This window comes from Hyla sarda, chromosome 8 (assembly GCF_029499605.1).
Source record: "Hyla sarda isolate aHylSar1 chromosome 8, aHylSar1.hap1, whole genome shotgun sequence".
Lineage (NCBI taxonomy): Eukaryota > Metazoa > Chordata > Amphibia > Anura > Hylidae > Hyla > Hyla sarda.
This window is the reverse complement of record NC_079196.1, coordinates 114,715,086-114,730,231: the sequence shown is the minus strand read 5'-3', so window position 1 is coordinate 114,730,231 and position 15,146 is coordinate 114,715,086. Positions and strand designations below refer to the sequence as shown.

Genomic DNA, 15,146 nt, shown 5'->3' with positions numbered 1-15,146 from the left:
GGTCCTGGTGCAATAATCCTCCCATGAGGATCAGCCTCAACGGCTTTGTAGATTGCACTCATGTCAGCAACTCCATATACATTTTTTTTTCTTCATGCTTCTTTCTTCATCCTTTTTTCTTTCTGTCATTCAGACTTTCATTCATTCGATCTCTCTCACTCACTTGCTTTAACTCATTTGTTCTCACTCACTCACTCACTCACTCACTCAATCACTCACTCACTCATTCACTCTCACTCACTCTCACTCTCTCACTCACTCGCTCACTAAGTCAGTCTCTCTCTCTCTCTCTCTTTTTCTTTTTATATATATTTTTTTCCGTCTTCTTCTTCTTCTTCTTCTTCTTCTTCTTCAGACCCTGTCATAGCACTAATGCCTTTCCAATACCACCAGCAGATGGAGACACTCCATTGCAACATTGGTTGTGAGCAGCAGTTTCTAAAAACAAATGCCTCATGGCGGATTTCCCATCCATCAATGGATGGTAAATTTTGTTTTTATCATTCACTGACCACAGAAACCAATGCATGGTCAAGCAACAGCAATGACACACCCTTGTGTATAGGCATGAGACCCTCATGTCATTTAACAGGATTCAGCACCACCCACAAGACAGCTACCTGTCATGTCATGTCAAACCTGCACAGGTGTGCTAGATTATTATTATTTAGTTTTATTTTATTTTTTTACACCAATCAGTGTGCAAACATGGTCATTAAAACGCTAAATGAATAGACGTTCATAAACCAGTCAGTGCAACTCATCATTTTGGTCTCCAATTCTCAAACTCAAATTCTCACCCACGGAGGATTAAATGAGAATCTTTCTTGTTTAACACTGGAATGGGGTGGTGCACTGTTCACTACCCGAAGATACTGCCACATCGGGTCAATGCATAGGGCGACAGAAGCAAGCTTCCAAATCAGCTCCCTTTCTCAAAAATCCATTTAATTTATGGTCCCCAGATAGGGAACGTATGTATCAGTATGTGCTCACAAGTCACCCAAGTGCAAGTATTCACACAAAAAAAAAACGTGCCTCAGGATGCGATCTGTCGCAAGATCCTTTCTTTTTTTACACTTGATCTAAGCCAAAAGGCCTAGAGGGGATAACCGGGAAAGGGGTGGACCCAACCATGTCCCCTTCATGAGCACTCACATTACTCATAGGAATGGAAGGAAGGCTGGCAGCCAACCAGCCTCCCATACACTTTCTGGGTGGGTGGCAGTCAGCCACCCATACATACATACAGCACAGGCTAAACCCACATCATCACTTAAAAAAAGGACAGGCGACCATTGCACTCTGATGGAGCATTTAGCAATGCAATCCATAGCCTGGCTTTTGCCTGAACCCCCATCACTCCTCCTCTTGCATATAAGACAATATTTCAGATCTGCATATGAAAACAACACGCCTACCTTTGTTGCACATAGCTGCCTGCCTGTCTCTAGTTACCCCACTGGCTGTAGCTGCGTCCCTTCCGACATGGAATAACACCAACTGTAACGATAAACTGAAAATTAACAGTATAAACCTGCATCATTTTGGACTCTGGTATTTGCTGAATCCGGGTGACCTGACAATCGATGGTGGTGCCGCTGGTGATTCTGGCCTTCTTGGAATCTGTTGGGCCTATGTGTTAGCTCACACATCACTTGGGTATCCATGGTAACTACCACAACATGGTCATCTGCAGTTTACATCTAGCCCGTGGCATTGAATGGCATTTTAAAAGTGCTAAGGGTCCTGGTGCAATAATCCTCCCATGAGGATCAGCCTCAACGGCTTTGTAGATTGCACTCATGTCAGCAACTCCATATACATTTTTTTTTCTTCATGCTTCTTTCTTCATCCTTTTTTCTTTCTGTCATTCAGACTTTCATTCATTCGATCTCTCTCACTCACTTGCTTTAACTCATTTGTTCTCACTCACTCACTCACTCACTCAATCACTCACTCACTCATTCACTCTCACTCACTCTCACTCTCTCACTCACTCGCTCACTAAGTCAGTCTCTCTCTCTCTCTCTCTTTTTCTTTTTATATATATTTTTTTCCGTCTTCTTCTTCTTCTTCTTCTTCTTCTTCAGACCCTGTCATAGCACTAATGCCTTTCCAATACCACCAGCAGATGGAGACACTCCATTGCAACATTGGTTGTGAGCAGCAGTTTCTAAAAACAAATGCCTCATGGCGGATTTCCCATCCATCAATGGATGGTAAATTTTGTTTTTATCATTCACTGACCACAGAAACCAATGCATGGTCAAGCAACAGCAATGACACACCCTTGTGTATAGGCATGAGACCCTCATGTCATTTAACAGGATTCAGCACCACCCACAAGACAGCTACCTGTCATGTCATGTCAAACCTGCACAGGTGTGCTAGATTATTATTATTTAGTTTTATTTTATTTTTTTACACCAATCAGTGTGCAAACATGGTCATTAAAACGCTAAATGAATAGACGTTCATAAACCAGTCAGTGCAACTCATCATTTTGGTCTCCAATTCTCAAACTCAAATTCTCACCCACGGAGGATTAAATGAGAATCTTTCTTGTTTAACACTGGAATGGGGTGGTGCACTGTTCACTACCCGAAGATACTGCCACATCGGGTCAATGCATAGGGCGACAGAAGCAAGCTTCCAAATCAGCTCCCTTTCTCAAAAATCCATTTAATTTATGGTCCCCAGATAGGGAACGTATGTATCAGTATGTGCTCACAAGTCACCCAAAGTGCAAGTATTCACACAAAAAAAAACGTGCCTCAGGATGCGATCTGTCGCAAGATCCTTTCTTTTTTTACACTTGATCTAAGCCAAAAGGCCTAGAGGGGATAACCGGGAAAGGGGTGGACCCAACCATGTCCCCTTCATGAGCACTCACATTACTCATAGGAATGGAAGGAAGGCTGGCAGCCAACCAGCCTCCCATACACTTTCTGGGTGGGTGGCAGTCAGCCACCCATACATACATACAGCACAGGCTAAACCCACATCATCACTTAAAAAAAGGACAGGCGACCATTGCACTCTGATGGAGCATTTAGCAATGCAATCCATAGCCTGGCTTTTGCCTGAACCCCCATCACTCCTCCTCTTGCATATAAGACAATATTTCAGATCTGCATATGAAAACAACACGCCTACCTTTGTTGCACATAGCTGCCTGCCTGTCTCTAGTTACCCCACTGGCTGTAGCTGCGTCCCTTCCGACATGGAATAACACCAACTGTAACGATAAACTGAAAATTAACAGTATAAACCTGCATCATTTTGGACTCTGGTATTTGCTGAATCCGGGTGACCTGACAATCGATGGTGGTGCCGCTGGTGATTCTGGCCTTCTTGGAATCTGTTGGGCCTATGTGTTAGCTCACACATCACTTGGGTATCCATGGTAACTACCACAACATGGTCATCTGCAGTTTACATCTAGCACGTGGCATTGAATGGCATTTTAAAAGTGCTAAGGGTCCTGGTGCAATAATCCTCCCATGAGGATCAGCCTCAACGGCTTTGTAGATTGCACTCATGTCAGCAACTCCATATACATTTTTTTTTCTTCATGCTTCTTTCTTCATCCTTTTTTCTTTCTGTCATTCAGACTTTCATTCATTCGATCTCTCTCACTCACTTGCTTTAACTCATTTGTTCTCACTCACTCACTCACTCAATCACTCACTCACTCATTCACTCTCACTCACTCTCACTCTCTCACTCACTCGCTCACTAAGTCAGTCTCTCTCTCTCTCTCTCTTTTTCTTTTTATATATATTTTTTTCCGTCTTCTTCTTCTTCTTCTTCTTCTTCTTCTTCTTCAGACCCTGTCATAGCACTAATGCCTTTCCAATACCACCAGCAGATGGAGACACTCCATTGCAACATTGGTTGTGAGCAGCAGTTTCTAAAAACAAATGCCTCATGGCGGATTTCCCATCCATCAATGGATGGTAAATTTTGTTTTTATCATTCACTGACCACAGAAACCAATGCATGGTCAAGCAACAGCAATGACACACCCTTGTGTATAGGCATGAGACCCTCATGTCATTTAACAGGATTCAGCACCACCCACAAGACAGCTACCTGTCATGTCATGTCAAACCTGCACAGGTGTGCTAGATTATTATTATTTAGTTTTATTTTATTTTTTTACACCAATCAGTGTGCAAACATGGTCATTAAAACGCTAAATGAATAGACGTTCATAAACCAGTCAGTGCAACTCATCATTTTGGTCTCCAATTCTCAAACTCAAATTCTCACCCACGGAGGATTAAATGAGAATCTTTCTTGTTTAACACTGGAATGGGGTGGTGCACTGTTCACTACCCGAAGATACTGCCACATCGGGTCAATGCATAGGGCGACAGAAGCAAGCTTCCAAATCAGCTCCCTTTCTCAAAAATCCATTAAATTTATGGTCCCCAGATAGGGAACGTATGTATCAGTATGTGCTCACAAGTCACCCAAAGTGCAAGTATTCACACAAAAAAAAACGTGCCTCAGGATGCGATCTGTCGCAAGATCCTTTCTTTTTTTACACTTGATCTAAGCCAAAAGGCCTAGAGGGGATAACCGGGAAAGGGGTGGACCCAACCATGTCCCCTTCATGAGCACTCACATTACTCATAGGAATGGAAGGAAGGCTGGCAGCCAACCAGCCTCCCATACACTTTCTGGGTGGGTGGCAGTCAGCCACCCATACATACATACAGCACAGGCTAAACCCACATCATCACTTAAAAAAAGGACAGGCGACCATTGCACTCTGATGGAGCATTTAGCAATGCAATCCATAGCCTGGCTTTTGCCTGAACCCCCATCACTCCTCCTCTTGCATATAAGACAATATTTCAGATCTGCATATGAAAACAACACGCCTACCTTTGTTGCACATAGCTGCCTGCCTGTCTCTAGTTACCCCACTGGCTGTAGCTGCGTCCCTTCCGACATGGAATAACACCAACTGTAACGATAAACTGAAAATTAACAGTATAAACCTGCATCATTTTGGACTCTGGTATTTGCTGAATCCGGGTGACCTGACAATCGATGGTGGTGCCGCTGGTGATTCTGGCCTTCTTGGAATCTGTTGGGCCTATGTGTTAGCTCACACATCACTTGGGTATCCATGGTAACTACCACAACATGGTCATCTGCAGTTTACATCTAGCCCGTGGCATTGAATGGCATTTTAAAAGTGCTAAGGGTCCTGGTGCAATAATCCTCCCATGAGGATCAGCCTCAACGGCTTTGTAGATTGCACTCATGTCAGCAACTCCATATACATTTTTTTTTCTTCATGCTTCTTTCTTCATCCTTTTTTCTTTCTGTCATTCAGACTTTCATTCATTCGATCTCTCTCACTCACTTGCTTTAACTCATTTGTTCTCACTCACTCACTCACTCACTCAATCACTCACTCACTCATTCACTCTCACTCACTCTCACTCTCTCACTCACTAAGTCAGTCTCTCTCTCTCTCTCTCTTTTTCTTTTTATATATATTTTTTTCCGTCTTCTTCTTCTTCTTGTTCTTCTTCTTCAGACCCTGTCATAGCACTAATGCCTTTCCAATACCACCAGCAGATGGAGACACTCCATTGCAACATTGGTTGTGAGCAGCAGTTTCTAAAAACAAATGCCTCATGGCGGATTTCCCATCCATCAATGGATGGTAAATTTTGTTTTTATCATTCACTGACCACAGAAACCAATGCATGGTCAAGCAACAGCAATGACACACCCTTGTGTATAGGCATGAGACCCTCATGTCATTTAACAGGATTCAGCACCACCTACAAGACAGCTACCTGTCATGTCATGTCAAACCTGCACAGGTGTGCTAGATTATTATTATTTAGTTTTATTTTATTTTTTTACACCAATCAGTGTGCAAACATGGTCATTAAAACGCTAAATGAATAGACGTTCATAAACCAGTCAGTGCAACTCATCATTTTGGTCTCCAATTCTCAAACTCAAATTCTCACCCACGGAGGATTAAATGAGAATCTTTCTTGTTTAACACTGGAATGGGGTGGTGCACTGTTCACTACCCGAAGATACTGCCACATCGGGTCAATGCATAGGGCGACAGAAGCAAGCTTCCAAATCAGCTCCCTTTCTCAAAAATCCATTTAATTTATGGTCCCCAGATAGGGAACGTATGTATCAGTATGTGCTCACAAGTCACCCAAGTGCAAGTATTCACACAAAAAAAAACGTGCCTCAGGATGCGATCTGTCGCAAGATCCTTTCTTTTTTTACACTTGATCTAAGCCAAAAGGCCTAGAGGGGATAACCGGGAAAGGGGTGGACCCAACCATGTCCCCTTCATGAGCACTCACATTACTCATAGGAATGGAAGGAAGGCTGGCAGCGAACCAGCCTCCCATACACTTTCTGGGTGGGTGGCAGTCAGCCACCCATACATACATACAGCACAGGCTAAACCCACATCATCACTTAAAAAAAGGACAGGCGACCATTGCACTCTGATGGAGCATTTAGCAATGCAATCCATAGCCTGGCTTTTGCCTGAACCCCCATCACTCCTCCTCTTGCATATAAGACAATATTTCAGATCTGCATATGAAAACAACACGCCTACCTTTGTTGCACATAGCTGCCTGCCTGTCTCTAGTTACCCCACTGGCTGTAGCTGCGTCCCTTCCGACATGGAATAACACCAACTGTAACGATAAACTGAAAATTAACAGTATAAACCTGCATCATTTTGGACTCTGGTATTTGCTGAATCCGGGTGACCTGACAATCGATGGTGGTGCCGCTGGTGATTCTGGCCTTCTTGGAATCTGTTGGGCCTATGTGTTAGCTCACACATCACTTGGGTATCCATGGTAACTACCACAACATGGTCATCTGCAGTTTACATCTAGCCCGTGGCATTGAATGGCATTTTAAAAGTGCTAAGGGTCCTGGTGCAATAATCCTCCCATGAGGATCAGCCTCAACGGCTTTGTAGATTGCACTCATGTCAGCAACTCCATATACATTTTTTTTTCTTCATGCTTCTTTCTTCATCCTTTTTTCTTTCTGTCATTCAGACTTTCATTCATTCGATCTCTCTCACTCACTTGCTTTAACTCATTTGTTCTCACTCACTCACTCACTCACTCACTCAATCACTCACTCACTCATTCACTCTCACTCACTCTCACTCTCTCACTCACTCGCTCACTAAGTCAGTCTCTCTCTCTCTCTCTCTTTTTCTTTTTATATATATTTTTTTCCGTCTTCTTCTTCTTCTTCTTCTTCTTCTTCTTCAGACCCTGTCATAGCACTAATGCCTTTCCAATACCACCAGCAGATGGAGACACTCCATTGCAACATTGGTTGTGAGCAGCAGTTTCTAAAAACAAATGCCTCATGGCGGATTTCCCATCCATCAATGGATGGTAAATTTTGTTTTTATCATTCACTGACCACAGAAACCAATGCATGGTCAAGCAACAGCAATGACACACCCTTGTGTATAGGCATGAGACCCTCATGTCATTTAACAGGATTCAGCACCACCCACAAGACAGCTACCTGTCATGTCATGTCAAACCTGCACAGGTGTGCTAGATTATTATTATTTAGTTTTATTTTATTTTTTTACACCAATCAGTGTGCAAACATGGTCATTAAAACGCTAAATGAATAGACGTTCATAAACCAGTCAGTGCAACTCATCATTTTGGTCTCCAATTCTCAAACTCAAATTCTCACCCACGGAGGATTAAATGAGAATCTTTCTTGTTTAACACTGGAATGGGGTGGTGCACTGTTCACTACCCGAAGATACTGCCACATCGGGTCAATGCATAGGGCGACAGAAGCAAGCTTCCAAATCAGCTCCCTTTCTCAAAAATCCATTTAATTTATGGTCCCCAGATAGGGAACGTATGTATCAGTATGTGCTCACAAGTCACCCAAGTGCAAGTATTCACACAAAAAAAAAACGTGCCTCAGGATGCGATCTGTCGCAAGATCCTTTCTTTTTTTACACTTGATCTAAGCCAAAAGGCCTAGAGGGGATAACCGGGAAAGGGGTGGACCCAACCATGTCCCCTTCATGAGCACTCACATTACTCATAGGAATGGAAGGAAGGCTGGCAGCCAACCAGCCTCCCATACACTTTCTGGGTGGGTGGCAGTCAGCCACCCATACATACATACAGCACAGGCTAAACCCACATCATCACTTAAAAAAAGGACAGGCGACCATTGCACTCTGATGGAGCATTTAGCAATGCAATCCATAGCCTGGCTTTTGCCTGAACCCCCATCACTCCTCCTCTTGCATATAAGACAATATTTCAGATCTGCATATGAAAACAACACGCCTACCTTTGTTGCACATAGCTGCCTGCCTGTCTCTAGTTACCCCACTGGCTGTAGCTGCGTCCCTTCCGACATGGAATAACACCAACTGTAACGATAAACTGAAAATTAACAGTATAAACCTGCATCATTTTGGACTCTGGTATTTGCTGAATCCGGGTGACCTGACAATCGATGGTGGTGCCGCTGGTGATTCTGGCCTTCTTGGAATCTGTTGGGCCTATGTGTTAGCTCACACATCACTTGGGTATCCATGGTAACTACCACAACATGGTCATCTGCAGTTTACATCTAGCCCGTGGCATTGAATGGCATTTTAAAAGTGCTAAGGGTCCTGGTGCAATAATCCTCCCATGAGGATCAGCCTCAACGGCTTTGTAGATTGCACTCATGTCAGCAACTCCATATACATTTTTTTTTCTTCATGCTTCTTTCTTCATCCTTTTTTCTTTCTGTCATTCAGACTTTCATTCATTCGATCTCTCTCACTCACTTGCTTTAACTCATTTGTTCTCACTCACTCACTCACTCACTCAATCACTCACTCACTCATTCACTCTCACTCACTCTCACTCTCTCACTCACTCGCTCACTAAGTCAGTCTCTCTCTCTCTCTCTCTTTTTCTTTTTATATATATTTTTTTCCGTCTTCTTCTTCTTCTTCTTCTTCTTCTTCAGACCCTGTCATAGCACTAATGCCTTTCCAATACCACCAGCAGATGGAGACACTCCATTGCAACATTGGTTGTGAGCAGCAGTTTCTAAAAACAAATGCCTCATGGCGGATTTCCCATCCATCAATGGATGGTAAATTTTGTTTTTATCATTCACTGACCACAGAAACCAATGCATGGTCAAGCAACAGCAATGACACACCCTTGTGTATAGGCATGAGACCCTCATGTCATTTAACAGGATTCAGCACCACCCACAAGACAGCTACCTGTCATGTCATGTCAAACCTGCACAGGTGTGCTAGATTATTATTATTTAGTTTTATTTTATTTTTTTACACCAATCAGTGTGCAAACATGGTCATTAAAACGCTAAATGAATAGACGTTCATAAACCAGTCAGTGCAACTCATCATTTTGGTCTCCAATTCTCAAACTCAAATTCTCACCCACGGAGGATTAAATGAGAATCTTTCTTGTTTAACACTGGAATGGGGTGGTGCACTGTTCACTACCCGAAGATACTGCCACATCGGGTCAATGCATAGGGCGACAGAAGCAAGCTTCCAAATCAGCTCCCTTTCTCAAAAATCCATTTAATTTATGGTCCCCAGATAGGGAACGTATGTATCAGTATGTGCTCACAAGTCACCCAAAGTGCAAGTATTCACACAAAAAAAAACGTGCCTCAGGATGCGATCTGTCGCAAGATCCTTTCTTTTTTTACACTTGATCTAAGCCAAAAGGCCTAGAGGGGATAACCGGGAAAGGGGTGGACCCAACCATGTCCCCTTCATGAGCACTCACATTACTCATAGGAATGGAAGGAAGGCTGGCAGCCAACCAGCCTCCCATACACTTTCTGGGTGGGTGGCAGTCAGCCACCCATACATACATACAGCACAGGCTAAACCCACATCATCACTTAAAAAAAGGACAGGCGACCATTGCACTCTGATGGAGCATTTAGCAATGCAATCCATAGCCTGGCTTTTGCCTGAACCCCCATCACTCCTCCTCTTGCATATAAGACAATATTTCAGATCTGCATATGAAAACAACACGCCTACCTTTGTTGCACATAGCTGCCTGCCTGTCTCTAGTTACCCCACTGGCTGTAGCTGCGTCCCTTCCGACATGGAATAACACCAACTGTAACGATAAACTGAAAATTAACAGTATAAACCTGCATCATTTTGGACTCTGGTATTTGCTGAATCCGGGTGACCTGACAATCGATGGTGGTGCCGCTGGTGATTCTGGCCTTCTTGGAATCTGTTGGGCCTATGTGTTAGCTCACACATCACTTGGGTATCCATGGTAACTACCACAACATGGTCATCTGCAGTTTACATCTAGCACGTGGCATTGAATGGCATTTTAAAAGTGCTAAGGGTCCTGGTGCAATAATCCTCCCATGAGGATCAGCCTCAACGGCTTTGTAGATTGCACTCATGTCAGCAACTCCATATACATTTTTTTTTCTTCATGCTTCTTTCTTCATCCTTTTTTCTTTCTGTCATTCAGACTTTCATTCATTCGATCTCTCTCACTCACTTGCTTTAACTCATTTGTTCTCACTCACTCACTCACTCAATCACTCACTCACTCATTCACTCTCACTCACTCTCACTCTCTCACTCACTCGCTCACTAAGTCAGTCTCTCTCTCTCTCTCTCTTTTTCTTTTTATATATATTTTTTTCCGTCTTCTTCTTCTTCTTCTTCTTCTTCTTCTTCTTCAGACCCTGTCATAGCACTAATGCCTTTCCAATACCACCAGCAGATGGAGACACTCCATTGCAACATTGGTTGTGAGCAGCAGTTTCTAAAAACAAATGCCTCATGGCGGATTTCCCATCCATCAATGGATGGTAAATTTTGTTTTTATCATTCACTGACCACAGAAACCAATGCATGGTCAAGCAACAGCAATGACACACCCTTGTGTATAGGCATGAGACCCTCATGTCATTTAACAGGATTCAGCACCACCCACAAGACAGCTACCTGTCATGTCATGTCAAACCTGCACAGGTGTGCTAGATTATTATTATTTAGTTTTATTTTATTTTTTTACACCAATCAGTGTGCAAACATGGTCATTAAAACGCTAAATGAATAGACGTTCATAAACCAGTCAGTGCAACTCATCATTTTGGTCTCCAATTCTCAAACTCAAATTCTCACCCACGGAGGATTAAATGAGAATCTTTCTTGTTTAACACTGGAATGGGGTGGTGCACTGTTCACTACCCGAAGATACTGCCACATCGGGTCAATGCATAGGGCGACAGAAGCAAGCTTCCAAATCAGCTCCCTTTCTCAAAAATCCATTAAATTTATGGTCCCCAGATAGGGAACGTATGTATCAGTATGTGCTCACAAGTCACCCAAAGTGCAAGTATTCACACAAAAAAAAACGTGCCTCAGGATGCGATCTGTCGCAAGATCCTTTCTTTTTTTACACTTGATCTAAGCCAAAAGGCCTAGAGGGGATAACCGGGAAAGGGGTGGACCCAACCATGTCCCCTTCATGAGCACTCACATTACTCATAGGAATGGAAGGAAGGCTGGCAGCCAACCAGCCTCCCATACACTTTCTGGGTGGGTGGCAGTCAGCCACCCATACATACATACAGCACAGGCTAAACCCACATCATCACTTAAAAAAAGGACAGGCGACCATTGCACTCTGATGGAGCATTTAGCAATGCAATCCATAGCCTGGCTTTTGCCTGAACCCCCATCACTCCTCCTCTTGCATATAAGACAATATTTCAGATCTGCATATGAAAACAACACGCCTACCTTTGTTGCACATAGCTGCCTGCCTGTCTCTAGTTACCCCACTGGCTGTAGCTGCGTCCCTTCCGACATGGAATAACACCAACTGTAACGATAAACTGAAAATTAACAGTATAAACCTGCATCATTTTGGACTCTGGTATTTGCTGAATCCGGGTGACCTGACAATCGATGGTGGTGCCGCTGGTGATTCTGGCCTTCTTGGAATCTGTTGGGCCTATGTGTTAGCTCACACATCACTTGGGTATCCATGGTAACTACCACAACATGGTCATCTGCAGTTTACATCTAGCCCGTGGCATTGAATGGCATTTTAAAAGTGCTAAGGGTCCTGGTGCAATAATCCTCCCATGAGGATCAGCCTCAACGGCTTTGTAGATTGCACTCATGTCAGCAACTCCATATACATTTTTTTTTCTTCATGCTTCTTTCTTCATCCTTTTTTCTTTCTGTCATTCAGACTTTCATTCATTCGATCTCTCTCACTCACTTGCTTTAACTCATTTGTTCTCACTCACTCACTCACTCACTCAATCACTCACTCACTCATTCACTCTCACTCACTCTCACTCTCTCACTCACTAAGTCAGTCTCTCTCTCTCTCTCTCTTTTTCTTTTTATATATATTTTTTTCCGTCTTCTTCTTCTTCTTGTTCTTCTTCTTCAGACCCTGTCATAGCACTAATGCCTTTCCAATACCACCAGCAGATGGAGACACTCCATTGCAACATTGGTTGTGAGCAGCAGTTTCTAAAAACAAATGCCTCATGGCGGATTTCCCATCCATCAATGGATGGTAAATTTTGTTTTTATCATTCACTGACCACAGAAACCAATGCATGGTCAAGCAACAGCAATGACACACCCTTGTGTATAGGCATGAGACCCTCATGTCATTTAACAGGATTCAGCACCACCTACAAGACAGCTACCTGTCATGTCATGTCAAACCTGCACAGGTGTGCTAGATTATTATTATTTAGTTTTATTTTATTTTTTTACACCAATCAGTGTGCAAACATGGTCATTAAAACGCTAAATGAATAGACGTTCATAAACCAGTCAGTGCAACTCATCATTTTGGTCTCCAATTCTCAAACTCAAATTCTCACCCACGGAGGATTAAATGAGAATCTTTCTTGTTTAACACTGGAATGGGGTGGTGCACTGTTCACTACCCGAAGATACTGCCACATCGGGTCAATGCATAGGGCGACAGAAGCAAGCTTCCAAATCAGCTCCCTTTCTCAAAAATCCATTTAATTTATGGTCCCCAGATAGGGAACGTATGTATCAGTATGTGCTCACAAGTCACCCAAGTGCAAGTATTCACACAAAAAAAAACGTGCCTCAGGATGCGATCTGTCGCAAGATCCTTTCTTTTTTTACACTTGATCTAAGCCAAAAGGCCTAGAGGGGATAACCGGGAAAGGGGTGGACCCAACCATGTCCCCTTCATGAGCACTCACATTACTCATAGGAATGGAAGGAAGGCTGGCAGCGAACCAGCCTCCCATACACTTTCTGGGTGGGTGGCAGTCAGCCACCCATACATACATACAGCACAGGCTAAACCCACATCATCACTTAAAAAAAGGACAGGCGACCATTGCACTCTGATGGAGCATTTAGCAATGCAATCCATAGCCTGGCTTTTGCCTGAACCCCCATCACTCCTCCTCTTGCATATAAGACAATATTTCAGATCTGCATATGAAAACAACACGCCTACCTTTGTTGCACATAGCTGCCTGCCTGTCTCTAGTTACCCTAGTTACCCCACTGGCTGTAGCTGCGTCCCTTCCGACATGGAATAACACCAACTGTAACGATAAACTGAAAATTAACAGTATAAACCTGCATCATTTTGGACTCTGGTATTTGCTGAATCCGGGTGACCTGACAATCGATGGTGGTGCCGCTGGTGATTCTGGCCTTCTTGGAATCTGTTGGGCCTATGTGTTAGCTCACACATCACTTGGGTATCCATGGTAACTACCACAACATGGTCATCTGCAGTTTACATCTAGCCCGTGGCATTGAATGGCATTTTAAAAGTGCTAAGGGTCCTGGTGCAATAATCCTCCCATGAGGATCAGCCTCAACGGCTTTGTAGATTGCACTCATGTCAGCAACTCCATATACATTTTTTTTTCTTCATGCTTCTTTCTTCATCCTTTTTTCTTTCTGTCATTCAGACTTTCATTCATTCGATCTCTCTCACTCACTTGCTTTAACTCATTTGTTCTCACTCACTCACTCACTCAATCACTCACTCACTCATTCACTCTCACTCACTCTCACTCTCTCACTCACTAAGTCAGTCTCTCTCTCTCTCTCTCTTTTTCTTTTTATATATATTTTTTTCCGTCTTCTTCTTCTTCTTCTTCAGACCCTTTCATAGCACTAATGCCTTTCCAATACCACCAGCAGATGGAGACACTCCATTGCAACATTGGTTGTGAGCAGCAGTTTCTAAAAACAAATGCCTCATGGCGGATTTCCCATCCATCAATGGATGGTAAATTTTGTTTTTATCATTCACTGACCACAGAAACCAATGCATGGTCAAGCAACAGCAATGACACACCCTTGTGTATAGGCATGAGACCCTCATGTCATTTAACAGGATTCAGCACCACCCACAAGACAGCTACCTGTCATGTCATGTCAAACCTGCACAGGTGTGCTAGATTATTATTATTTAGTTTTATTTTATTTTTTTACACCAATCAGTGTGCAAACATGGTCATTAAAACGCTAAATGAATAGACGTTCATAAACCAGTCAGTGCAACTCATCATTTTGGTCTCCAATTCTCAAACTCAAATTCTCACCCACGGAGGATTAAATGAGAATCTTTCTTGTTTAACACTGGAATGGGGTGGTGCACTGTTAACTACCCGAAGATACTGCCACATCGGGTCAATGCATAGGGCGACAGAAGCAAGCTTCCAAATCAGCTCCCTTTCTCAAAAATCCATTTAATTTATGGTCCCCAGATAGGGAACGTATGTATCAGTATGTGCTCACAAGTCACCCAAGTGCAAGTATTCACACAAAAAAAAACGTGCCTCAGGATGCGATCTGTCGCAAGATCCTTTCTTTTTTTACACTTGATCTAAGCCAAAAGGCCTAGAGGGGATAACCGGGAAAGGGGTGGACCCAACCATGTCCCCTTCATGAGCACTCACATTACTCATAGGAATGGAAGGAAGGCTGGCAGCCAACCAGCCTCCCATACACTTTCTGGGTGGGTGGCAGTCAGCCACCCATACATACATACAGCACAGGCTAA

At 43.2% G+C, this 15,146-nt stretch overlaps 9 pseudogenes; all 9 read right to left on the bottom strand.

Moving 5' to 3' along the window:
• Positions 1 to 845: 845 nt before the first annotated feature.
• On the bottom strand, positions 846 to 1,110 carry LOC130288014 (U2 spliceosomal RNA; annotated as a pseudogene).
• Positions 1,111 to 2,583: 1,473 nt separating this feature from the next.
• Positions 2,584 to 2,848, bottom strand: LOC130288204 (U2 spliceosomal RNA; annotated as a pseudogene).
• Positions 2,849 to 4,323: 1,475 nt separating this feature from the next.
• LOC130289551 (U2 spliceosomal RNA) lies at positions 4,324 to 4,588 on the bottom strand (annotated as a pseudogene).
• Positions 4,589 to 6,053: 1,465 nt separating this feature from the next.
• LOC130286627 (U2 spliceosomal RNA) lies at positions 6,054 to 6,317 on the bottom strand (annotated as a pseudogene).
• Positions 6,318 to 7,797: 1,480 nt separating this feature from the next.
• LOC130288013 (U2 spliceosomal RNA) lies at positions 7,798 to 8,062 on the bottom strand (annotated as a pseudogene).
• A 1,473-nt stretch (positions 8,063 to 9,535) lies between these two features.
• On the bottom strand, positions 9,536 to 9,800 carry LOC130288203 (U2 spliceosomal RNA; annotated as a pseudogene).
• Positions 9,801 to 11,275: 1,475 nt separating this feature from the next.
• LOC130289549 (U2 spliceosomal RNA) lies at positions 11,276 to 11,540 on the bottom strand (annotated as a pseudogene).
• A 1,465-nt stretch (positions 11,541 to 13,005) lies between these two features.
• On the bottom strand, positions 13,006 to 13,269 carry LOC130286626 (U2 spliceosomal RNA; annotated as a pseudogene).
• A 1,461-nt stretch (positions 13,270 to 14,730) lies between these two features.
• Positions 14,731 to 14,994, bottom strand: LOC130289607 (U2 spliceosomal RNA; annotated as a pseudogene).
• Between the last annotated feature and the right edge of the window lie 152 nt (positions 14,995 to 15,146).